Source organism: Microtus ochrogaster, chromosome 7 (assembly GCF_000317375.1).
Source record: "Microtus ochrogaster isolate Prairie Vole_2 chromosome 7, MicOch1.0, whole genome shotgun sequence".
Classification (NCBI taxonomy): Eukaryota; Metazoa; Chordata; class Mammalia; order Rodentia; family Cricetidae; genus Microtus; species Microtus ochrogaster.
This window is the reverse complement of record NC_022014.1, coordinates 81500654-81512385: the sequence shown is the minus strand read 5'-3', so window position 1 is coordinate 81512385 and position 11732 is coordinate 81500654. Positions and strand designations below refer to the sequence as shown.

At 53.6% G+C, this 11732-nt stretch overlaps 1 protein-coding gene across 2 annotated transcripts in view; it reads right to left on the bottom strand.

The window, feature by feature from the left end:
- The window catches only part of C1qtnf1 (C1q and TNF related 1), a 23120-nt gene extending 16863 nt beyond the window's left edge, over positions 1-6257 (bottom strand). Inside the window, exon 1 of one of the 2 annotated variants that reach the window (XM_005350816.2) lies at positions 5909-6257. The gene's annotated coding sequence lies outside the window, so the exon portion shown is untranslated. Of the gene's footprint in view, positions 1-5798; positions 5855-5908 lie in introns of those variants that run through there. The other variant, XM_026780047.1, reaches the window with a different exon arrangement.
- Between the last annotated feature and the right edge of the window lie 5475 nt (positions 6258-11732).

The window sequence follows — 11732 nt, the reverse complement described above, 5'->3', positions numbered from 1 at the left end:
ACAGACAGAATATTGTATACATAATAAATAAATAACTATTTAAAAATACTTATTTTTAGTGTGTGTGTGTATGTGTGTGTGTGTGTGTGTGTGTGTGCTGTATGTGTAGGGATGCTCAGGGAAGCCTGAAGAGGGCACTGGACCCCTTGTGCTAGAGTGAACAGTTGATTGTAAGCCACGGAATCCAAGACTTGGATCCACCACAAAACCAGCAGTCACTTAACCACTGAGCCATCCCTCCACGTCACTTTGTGTGGTTTGTACTGCAGTCAATCCCAAGTGCAAAACCACTGCGTATCTTCAAATGTTCAGATGATGCAAGGTCCATGAGGGAGAGCCATGTGCTGTTAAGTTTGACCTGAATTCTGAATCTAGTTGTAGCCTGGAGCTAGCCTTTCCCAAACGTCTCCCTTCTCTGCGCTCAAGAAGCTGCCTGCTTTTAAGACACCCCAACTCTGCACCTCCTTAGCCAAGGTTACAAACCCCAGAGGCCACCAAGAAGACAGAGCCATTAGATGACAATGATCAGTTGGGTGGGAAACGGAGACCAAGGCTGTTGGTTAGAGGTAAACTCACCCACAGAGAAGGATAGGGGTTGTACTAATCGGGAACCCCTGGTTCTGTCTAAAGGAGGAAGGAAGGAGAGACAAGGGAGGACAGGGGAGGAGGGGACGGGCAAATCCACCCGCAGCGGTGATCAGTGCAAACATCTATTGACACAGATGTCTCTAGAAGCATGAGGCGGGGAAAACGCAGGTTAAAAGTGCGGTGTCCCAGACCCACGCACCTAGCAACCCTGAAGCCCACCCATCCAGCTTCTCCCCACAGCCGCCATGGGGACTGGGAACAAGCACTACTGACACTTTCTTATTTGGGCTTCTCTAGGCTTTCCTCCCCCACCCCCCACCGTAACAATCCCATCATTTTCTTCACAGTAAGTACACATTATTTTCCACTTAGAAGACGACAAAATAAGCCCCACCCTGGGGACCAAGAGAGCGTTTTGTTTATTCCAGGGAAGCTGACAGCACATAGGAAAGTAGATGGCAGGGGAGGAGGGGCGGGGGCGGGGAGGGGGCTGTGATACATGTATGGTGTGGCTCACGTGGAGTCGCTGGGCTCCACAACAGCCCAGGGCGGGGCTTCACATCCTTTCATTCCTTTAGTGGGTGTTTATGAACGCCAGCAACATGCCGGGCAGTGGGCTGATGTTAGAAACATCTGGAGCAAGAAGATGCTGACCTTTCCTTGGGCATTAGCTGTTCCCGCACACTGGGCTTGGGTTTGGGGGTGCCCACCTGATTAGCTTGCTTAGTGACAGCTGGAACAGCAGCAGCCACCCTTGGGGTGACAGAAATGCCCATCTGAGCACCTACAACATACCAGGCATAACACGGGCACCAAGGATCCATCACTGGCGTCTTTGGTTCGATGGTCAGAGATCTCTGTGGTGCCAGCAGACTGACACCAAACACCTGACGTTAGAGTCCAACTCCTGTGGACACAGAGTGACCAAGAATGGCCCCCTCACCCATTCAAATGGGAGATATCTCATCCGCTCGAACCATTTTTAGGACCTTGCTTTTAACAGAGTGGAGAGAAAACAGTACGTTAGTAAGCTCAGAAGGAGAGGCCTGTGGGCAGGGATATGGAGTTCCTCTGCCTGTCAGTGCCCCGCAGAGGAGCCAACCTGAGTCATCAGGCATGACTAAGGCCAGGAGGATTGTGCGGTGTTTAAGGCTGCTCTGAGGGGACATATTGAATTCCAGCCCCACAAACATAGGGAGACTCTGTCAACAACAACAACAAAGCAAATGTGCACTCTTGATTGGGAGGACCTGAGGCCACATCCCAGCGGTCAGCCAGAGGAAACTGCATAAAGAATCAAGATACTGAGGGAAGGACGGATACTCTCCTCCCTTCCCTTGGGGTGTCAGGAGTCAGTTGTGAACGGACAACACCAGAGGATCCGCTAGGTGGGGGCATGAAGACTGAATGATGGGACCACAGGGGTAGGGGTGGTTTGGGCTCTAACCTAGTCAGTCCCCCACAGACCCCAGGGCTCCAGCCTCGTCCCCTCTCCCGCAGCCTCCACCTCCCCAGCAGCTGCAGCTGGTCAAGTACCATGTAGGAATTATAGACCGTACATCCCCTTCTCATAGATGGGTCTTCACGGGGCTCCAGGCCCAGGGAGGGGGGGCTCTGTGGGCCACAAGACTCAGGAACCCCATGACACCCCAAACCTTCCCCCCATCTCACACTCGAGCTATCAGAACCCAGCTCAGCATCCCGGCAAAAACGAAGGAAGGTATTCTAAAGAGATACTTGTGCCTCTCCCTCTGGCTACTTGTGTGACAGTGAACCCCAAAATACTGGGGTTTCCCCCAATTGCTCAGAGAAGGAAAGGCTGGAATCCTGGTGCCAGCAAGAAGGGGATCTTGTCTCCTAGGAAGAGGTTTCAGACCATCTGAGAATTTGCCAGACCATTTGATGGGGCCAAGTCAGTGAGGGGACAGTGGTGAGCAGGGCCACACCTGGGTTGTCATGCTCTGACCAGGGCAGCTTGGTTCTGAACACCTCTTGCCCTCTGTTTAAATCTAAACCTCACATCGGGACCCCAAAACAGACTTAGAGGTCACTGGACCCCTTGATTGTTCTTCCTAATGAATAAGACTGTCATCTACTATTCCTTTCCCTAATTGGCCTGTTGAGGACAGAGGCTGAACCTAGCTCGTTACGGCTTCCAGGGACCCAGGTTCTAACCCTGACAACTTCAGCAACAGCCCTGTCTCTATAAAGAGCCAGCCCCAGAGATGTAAGGGAGAGGGCTGCAAAAGCCTTCCCTAAGCCCACCCACAGCTGGCAGCTCCCCCAGGGAGGTCTTTTCCTTCTCTGGTACTCAGGGCAGCAGGCAGCTGGTAACCAGATGCCCCGGGGTGCAGAGGAGCTGCAGCCCCCAGGGTGTGCGGCTTCCCCGCCACATGAGGCCACAGCAACCAGGAGCATGTCTGACCCAGTCCTGGGCACTAGGAACTTGGCTTCTTTTTGCCTGGCTCTGCTCCCATCCTTGCTGCCTGGGCTTCAGCTCCCTGCCTGCTTCTCTGCCTCCTGATCAACTGTCTCATATCAAGGGAAATTCCTACCGGGGCCAGGAAGACAGTAGGACATAGAACCCAGCCAGTGCATGGGGTCCCAGAAGTCTGGGAAGATGCCCAAGGAGAGGACTGTAAGCCTGCAAAGGCCTCAGAAGCAGACCTCAGTGAGCTGTGGTGATGGGGTACCAAGACCTCATGTGCCCAACGAGGGCAGGAAGGGTGACTTGCGATGGGTACCAGCTGGCACATGAAGAACTACTGCTGGCAGGGCACGAGCATAACCTACCGTGTCTTACCAGGGCTCTGAGACACAGCACCCTTCCGGGCTCTGAGGCCTCACCCTGCACACAGGCCTGTTCCTCCCCAAGCCAAACAGGCCCGCAGGGACTCAGCATGTCCCTTCCTGCTTGGGGAGGAGGGAAAGAGGAGCCACTTCTGAAGGCCTCCAAAACTGCAGCCTCCCAACAGAGGTCCTGCCAGGGCAAGGACCCAGGGCAGGGCCCTGAGAGGCAGAGCCAGAGCCTCGGCAGACACGTGTGGAGTTCTCCGGCTTTCAGGAAACTGCTCTCTGGAGAAGCCAGAATGTCTCTTGCACCTCATGAATGAGTCAGGGAGGTGACAGGGTCCTGTCCAAACAGCCACCGAGGGCCTCTTGGCAGTAGTGGAAGGCGGATTTCCAAGGACAAGAACCAGAGAAAAGAGAAGTTCTCTGGAGCCTACCCCCCCCCCCAAACCCCATGCTCCAGTCTCTCTGGGTCCTTCCAGCCCAGTGCCCGGGCTGCTCCCAAACAGTCCCTTCCCTCCAGAGAGGGTGGTGGCCTGTCAGAAGCAGCAGCCTGCAGGGGACATCTGCCTGCCCTTCCAACCTCACACCATCACCTCACCCTTTCTTTAACCGGAGAGCCTCAGCCACTCCCAAACCTAGGAACTGTGACCCACAAAACAACCCGACCCCTGGGGATAAGAAGCAAATGGTTGAGGGCGCCCTGAGGCAGGACCCGTAGTTTCTACGAAATTCTTTTCATCTTTGTTTTGATGGGTGCCGTTCAATGCCAGAATATTTGGTTTATGAGTCATGCTAATTACGGGGGGGGGGGTTGGAGAGGGAGGCAGGCACCAGGAAGAATAACAGAAAGGAGTGTGTTCAGAAAAAAATAATGCTGTGCTGGTTGTTCTGAAAAGGGAGGGTACAGCCCCGACGAGCAGTGAGCTGCCCTCACGCTCCAGGACAGGCCTGCAGCCCAGGCCTCCTGGGCTAGCCTGCTCTTCATGGACATCACAGAGGATGAGAGATGGAGGCAGGATGGCATGTGTGCACGTTTTTAGGAGGTTCAGCATCTCCTGCCGGGGCAGAGAACCCAAGTTGAGTCTTGGGGAGTGAAGACACCGTTTAGCTAGGATGCTTCCTGCGCTGGCTGCAGGGCCTTGGAGAGGGCTGCCAGGCACACACGGGTGCGGTGGGCCTCTTGTTTTCAGCCCTCTGCTTCCCTCTGCAGGTTTCCCTCCTCTCTAGTGAGCACCGGTGCAGGCCGGGTAGAGACTGTACATCTTCTGCCACACTGCCCCAGTCACACTATGAGAAACAGAGCAGGCGTCACTCACTCCCAGGGGGATCCCAGTGTGACGTTTCTCAGTTTTCTTTCTCTGTTGTTTTTCTTTTTTTACTCTGAGGCAAGACCTCTCCTGGGCTGGCGGAGAACTCGTCATCTGGTTATCTGGCTCAGGACGGCCTCAGACTCACGGCAGTTTTCCCGCCTCACTGTCTTGAGCCAACATGCTCAGTGAAAATCAAATTTGGTATTTGGTTGTTATTGTTTCCATTACCAGAGACGCAATCCGAGCCTTCCACGGCACCACACCATGCTACTGAGATACATCCCAAATCCAAAGCTGGAGAAGCATGTCTATGGTCTCCGTTCCACAGGGCAGCCAGGACAGAAAGAAATCAGAGAGGTGCCCCCTCAACTTCTGACAGACAAATGCAGGCCAGGAAGTAACAAAAATGGGAAGGGAGGAGGTTCCCCAAAGAAGTCCAGCTCTCCAGGACAGAGAGCAGCCTGGGTGGGCCCAGAGATAGACAGGGTGGGGCTCAGGTTAACCAGCAAGGATGCATCTACACCTGGAGGGATGCCCAGGCATCTGAGCAGCAGGTAGGCAAGGGCTGTGCAAAGGTCCCGGGGCATCTTAGAGACTGTAGCCCTCACTCTGGCCACTGTTAGCACCATAGCTTTACTTTGCAGCAAGGTCTGAGGAGAAGGGATATTTGTTTTTTCCTGCCCAGGCTGGATGCCATCCAGGAACAGCAAGCCTGTTAGAAAAGGGGGCCAAAGTCCACACTTCCTGTCAGTGTCAGGGCTCCAGCTGACCACTGACAGATGGGCTAGACCTGGACCTCAGACGGCCCAGGTGATATGGCAGGGACAGTGTGGCTCCAGGCGGAACAGAAATACGCTTTCTCCTTCCATGCCCTCTAAAAATCACCCAAAAAGAAAGAGACACCCCACAAAACAATGAGAGAAGGTGCAGTTGGTCCTGTCAACATCCTATCGCCAAGGAGCCCGCCTCCCGCAAGCTCCAGGGAGCCCCAGCGGCTGCCTCGGAAGAGTCAATCTGTACAGGGGAGTTAGCAAGAACGGCACAATGTTGTCCCCCAAACTTCTGTTCTGTCCGCCCCTTTGCCATAAGCGCCACCTCACACCTCACCGCAGGGAAGGTGTCTGTTCAGCCCTGCTCTGGCGCCTGGATGAAGCCACGAAGACGAAGCTCAGAGGCACCGAGTCCTTCCTGGTCTGTCAGATGGCCAAGCCACCTACCTCCGTCCAGCTGAGCCGGCTGTGCCAACTGAATCCTCCCGCCTCTCAGGGCTCTGGGGCGCTGACTTCTAGAGCATCTCTCAGGGGCTGAGTCTTTTCTAGGCCAGGTCAGAGGGGAAGCGCAGACACGTCAAAGCAGAGAGAGAGAGAGAGAGAGCGCCCGAAGGAGAAAAAAAAGTCTCCCGAGGAGGGGGGGAACTTAAGGGTGAGGAAGAGGGGGCGGTGCAAGTCACAGCGGTCCCAACACCTTTATCTCCTCAGCAGCCTCCAAGGTCTCTTTGGCCAGGAGCGGAAATGTGGTTTCTCTCAAAAGTAAAGGAAGAGAGGAAGAAAGCAGGAGAAATACAAAGAGCAAACCCCAGCCAGATGTGAGCTGCCGAGGAGCCTAGAACGCTCCTAGCGCTTTTTATCCAAACAGCAGCCAGCAGCCGTGGAGTATTAACTGTGTGTGTGCCCGGCTGGCTGGCTGGCTGGCTGGCTGGCTGGCTGGCTGGCTGGCTGGCTGGCTGGCTGGCTGGCGCTCCCTCCTTCTGGACACCCTGGGAGTTAGCACAGGCTTGGAGGGGATGAGGATGGACACTGCTGTTTATCCAGAGGTCTTTCCAGATGTGGAGGTGGCTGGGAGCCCAGGACAAGGGTGCTCTACTCAGGATAGAGAACTGCAGGAAAGCTAAGAGCCTTAAGTTAACTGGTGGTTGGGAAGCTGACTTGAGCATGTGGGCAAGCCTGAGTCCAAACAGTGGCCCATCTGCGGCAAACTTCCCAGCAGGACGTCTACTTGCGATCTGGGGACCAATGGGTAGGTTTGAGGATATCCATAGTCCCTTTGAGGACATCCATAGAATGGCAGGTTTTGTGTTCATGCAAGTATGAATTGAAAGGGGATGGCTCGATCGTTCAGCTCAGAATCTAGAGAACTCTGTGAGGCAAAGGTGAGCGAGCAGCCTTCAGAAGGTTCAGGTCCTCCAGTGAAGCCCCGGACTGAGTTCTGGGCCAGTTGCTTGCTCAGCCCCTGCTAGGCAGCTCCGCTCTGGATATTTCTTAATCTTACACACATGCCCTCGTGAGTCTCCTCCCTTGGGGATCCTGCCCCAGGCTTCTCCAGAGAAGTCCCTCCTATTTTCCATCCGCAAACACTGAGTCAGATGACTTGCTCTGCAAGCTTATCACAACCCATAAGAGAGAGGGTCTGGATGGGGAAACTGCCCTGATGACATCAGGCTCTCTCCCCCCACCCCACCCCCCGCATCCCTTCCTTCCTCCCTCCTCTCCATGAACAGGAGATGTAAAATTAGAGATGCTAGTTTGGGATATCCCAGACAAAATAAACTGACTACACTTTCCTATTCTTTGCTGTGCTGGCACGAAGTAGGGCCCACAGAATCCAAGGGTGGAGGGAGGAGAGTACGAACCCAGTACCCGCCCCCCCCCATCGTCTCACCCAAGGCAGGATATAGATCAATAGAGGGCAGATCGCAGAATGGGCAGGGACGTATGGAAGGACAAGAGGGCGGATTCTGATGGCAAGGAGCAGCCTGTGAATTCCCACGGGCTTCTCCAGAAATTCCAAACCCAAATGCCAACCCCATGAGAAGGAGAGATGTCGCTGAGCCCTCTGGTACCCACGGGGGGAGGGGCACTTAAGGGTTCTTGTGGAGAATAAGTAGATGTGTTCCCATCAGAGATGTGACCTGCCCTGACCGAGCGAGACGGTTCCTGTTGCTCAGCACGTATCTTAGCTGAAGGGAAAGCACAGGGATAAGACTCTCATTCCTGTGAGTGACGTGAAGCTCTCCCACCCAGCACATCACAGTCCCCTGTCACCCTGTCCCCTACATCCTTTGCCTGGGTGAGCAGCCAGCAGAAGCAGAAAGACCACTTAACCCTTGCTCGGCTGCTGCAGGGACAACAGAGAAGCAGAGAGCCTTGAGAGTCTTGTGAAGGTTGGATGTCGCAATACAGCTCGCAAGGTCCTACCCAGAAGGCTCAACTCAAGGAAGCCCTGGTCACAGCAGGGCTCCTAAAGTGGGGCAAGTGGCTTGGGAGAGGGGAAGATGTGGAGGCAGAGGAGTTGCCCTCACCGCACACATCCAAGATGGCAACATTCTAATGAACTTCTGAGATAGCCAAAAACAGTAGAAAGTTCTAGAAACACACCAGAAGACAGGCATTACCAAGTTTCTGTAAAACTCAGGGGAGACCATGGTTTCGGATTTTTTTCTGTGTTTGGGAGATTTGGGGTGGGAGTTGTTTGGTTTGCGTTTGTTTTGTTTAAATTATACATATTGGCCAAGTATGATAGCACATATCTTTAATTCCAGCCCTTCAGAGGCAGAGGCAAGCAGAACCCCGTGCATTTGAGGCCAGCCTGGTCTACAAAGCAGGTTTCATGCCAGCCAGAGAGACACGGTGAGACACCATCTTAATAAATAAGTAGGCAAACAAGCAGAATTACGTGTGTGTGTGTGTATGTGTGTGTGCGTGTGTGCGTGTGCATGCATATACATACCACAGTGTACATGTGAAGGTCAGAGTGTCTTCCGTAGGAACTGTTTCTCTTCTTCCACCATGTGAGTCCCAGGGACCATATTCAAGGCATCAGGCTTGGTAGCGAGTGCCTGTATTCACCCACTGAGCCAGCTCAGCTGTCCCGTGTTTTGTCCTTCTGTATGCTTGTTTTGCTATGTAGTCGACGCTGACCTGTAACTAATGTATTTACTATTTCTAAGTTTGTGTGTGTGTGTGTGTGTGTATGTGTGTGTGTGTGTGCGTGCACATGTGTGTTAGCATGGGTGTCACAGGAAGACCTTGAATCTTGGTCTACAGTCTCACTATTTTGGAACCCATCAAGTAGGCAAACCTGAATGGCCAGCAAGTCCTAATTCTGCCTGTCTCTGCCTCCCCAGCACCGGGATTATAAACCCCTTTGCCACAGTTGTTTTGTTTTGTTTTGTTTTTCTAACATGAATTCTGGACTGGAACTCGGGTCTCAGGGCTTGCAAAAAAGCACTTAGCAGCTAAGTCCCCCTTCTTCTTTCTGGTTTTCCTTTGGTGACAGAACCTCACTCAGTAAACCAGGATGGCTTCCAACTAATAGCCATCCCTCTGCCTCAGCCTCCCAGTTGCTGGAACTACATATATGCACTACTGTGCCTGCTGTATTTGGGGAAGTTTGGATAAGCATCCCTACACATGAAGAGTCCTACATAGTTAATAAAAAGGTTGGTGAAGTGGATGGAAAGTGCTAGAATACCCAGGATAGCTACTAGTATTGCATAACCTCTCGCCTTCCAGACTCTTAGGTTGAGCCCCATGTCTCCCAAGACACCTAGAAGCAGCCTGTTCATTTTCTTTGAAGTGGAAACTGCGAGAGGAGGAGCATTGTACCAAACACAGCAAAGGGAACCTGTGGCTTCCCATGAGGCCTGAAAGCCAGAAGGCTCAGGGGAATTCCAAGGGATGGGAACAGAGATGGAGTTGTGTCTGAAGACTGTCACAATTGGCAACCGAACCCAATAGGCCAACGGACAAAAGGGACTCACAAAGCCAGGCCCAAAGGCCAACGCACGCCACTGTAATAGAAGAAACAAAATGTGTCACTGAGCTGGACAGCTTGCTAGGCTCCTCAAGCCACTTGTCATCAACCTCATTTCTGCTTTGAAGCTGTAAGAAAGACAGGAAGTTTGGCAAGACAGGGAACGCTTTGCAGATTTCCTGGTCTCCCTTCATCCCTGCCACAAACACTCCAAGCAACCAGAACCTGAATGTTTTCCACACAGCCTAAGCCGTCCCTCCAGGGCTAAGACGAGGGTCATGGTGAACCACACCAACAACCTAACAAATGAAGCCCAAGGCAGCAGCAGGGCTGTGGTCAGCAGCTCCTGGGTCAGAGGTCATCAGCCCTGAGTAGATGGGACAGACATCAGACCAAGCACTCCTCCAGGATCTCCCTGTCAACTTCCCAAATGAGCTGTACGCTGCTTCCGCCCTGAATTCCATGGGGGCTGCACCTACCCAAGGGTGTCTGGGATAAACCTTCAAAGGCTTCCTTCATATTCTCAAGTGGCTCTCTCTTAGATCAGGGCAGCTCTTGCGAGAAGGACTTGAGGGTCACTGGAGGGTCTCCTGCAGCCCACAGTGGAGGGCATACTCTGTGCCCTGACATATTGTAGTGCTGTGTGTGTGTGTGTGTGTGTGTGTGTGTGTGTGTGTATCCAGATGGGCAGAGGCTGGAAGGGGATGTTGGTCACCTTCCACCTGGTTTCCTTTGAAAACTCAGTCCCCATGCTTGTCCAATAGGTGTTGTGGTCCTTCCCCGCCCCCACCCGCTCATACTTTGAGCCAGTCCCCATTTGGCTATTCTTTTCTCCTCCCTGGCCATGCCATCCCTGTCGCTGTTTTCTGATTGCTGGAAAGGGCTGTGAGGCCTGGGTTGCAGTAGGGGCAGCACTGGGTTCCCCATAAAAGTGCAGCATGTCATTAGCAGCTCCATGGCGTCTCCCACTGGGGACCTAACATCCTGCCAACCCAGCTATTCTGGGCCTGTCTGCCCGGCTATCCCACAGGCAAAGGCTGGTTTTGCAGACTTTTGAATTCCATTCCAAAGGGTAGTGCGACAGGCAGGCTCCCATTGGTGGTGTCCCACTGCCAAGAGGCGGGTGGGGGAGCCTCTCGGAGATCCGCAGAAGTTGCTGAGATGGGAAAGGAAATCTGGCACCCGGGCCGGCTCCTGGACACTGGCCCGAGCTCGTGGCTCCCGCCTAGCGCCGACTGTATTCTGGGAGGCTTGGGCAGGTGGAACTCAGGATTAGCAGCTGCATGGACAGGCCGGACACGTGGCTTGTACAGGACTCACAGCTGGAAGAATTCAAATGTAAGGGTTGTCCCTCTCCAAGGTCAGCACACGCCTCCTGGGGCCATTCACGTACTTCCCGTCTTTCGTTGAGACGTTTAACCTCTCCTACCTCAGTTTCTCCCTCTCTACAGGCTTCCTCTGTTTTGGTAATACACGTTCTCAACGCAGAGGCAAAGGGTGAACCTGAGGCAATATTTTACGGGATAAATAAAGTGAGAGCGCCCCCTGGTGGAAGACACAATCCCAAGCACTTAACTAAGAGGAGCCGTGAGAGAATTGAAGACCGTGGGAGAGAGGGATGAGTCGCCTTTTATGCGGAGCCACAGGGACCAAAGCACTCTGGAAGGAGGTGTGCAGGGAGCAGAGAAAGCCCTGAGTGAGTGACAGCCTGAGGGGACGGACGTGCCTTGCTCACATGGGCATGACCACGTCGAGAACCCTAACGCCTCAGGCCCAGGGAGTGTGGCTCAGAGGGAGCTCAGCGCCTTCCTTGGGGTCAGAGCGCTAGCAATTGACCAGTGTGCATGGAAATAAGCAACGGCTGCTTCCTCTTGCTGGGTGTCTGCAGCCTGGACTGCTAGCCTGCAGACTCCTCCTAGGAGACCAGCTAACTCGGGTCCCTGGGCTGCACACGCCAGTCTGGGGCTGTTGCAGAAGCTGGTTCCTCATCAGAGAGTGCACAGTCCAGGTGACATCAGCTTTTCTGTGTGTCTGTCCTTTATTCATTTCCTTACTACACCCAGTCCAGGCCCAAGCTGTTCAGAATGTGGAGAGAGGCACTCAGAACAGGACACCCAAGACTGAGTGGGGTGGGGTGGGCAGGCCCTTGGAAGCAACACCTCTCTCCTTCTTTAGCTTTCCTGTCTCTACTCCTCTTTCCCCACAGACATCCAGCCATGAACTCACTTGAGAAACAGCACATGAATGTCTCCACCGCTGTGTGGACACTTGCCAGCAAGGAGGGGGGAG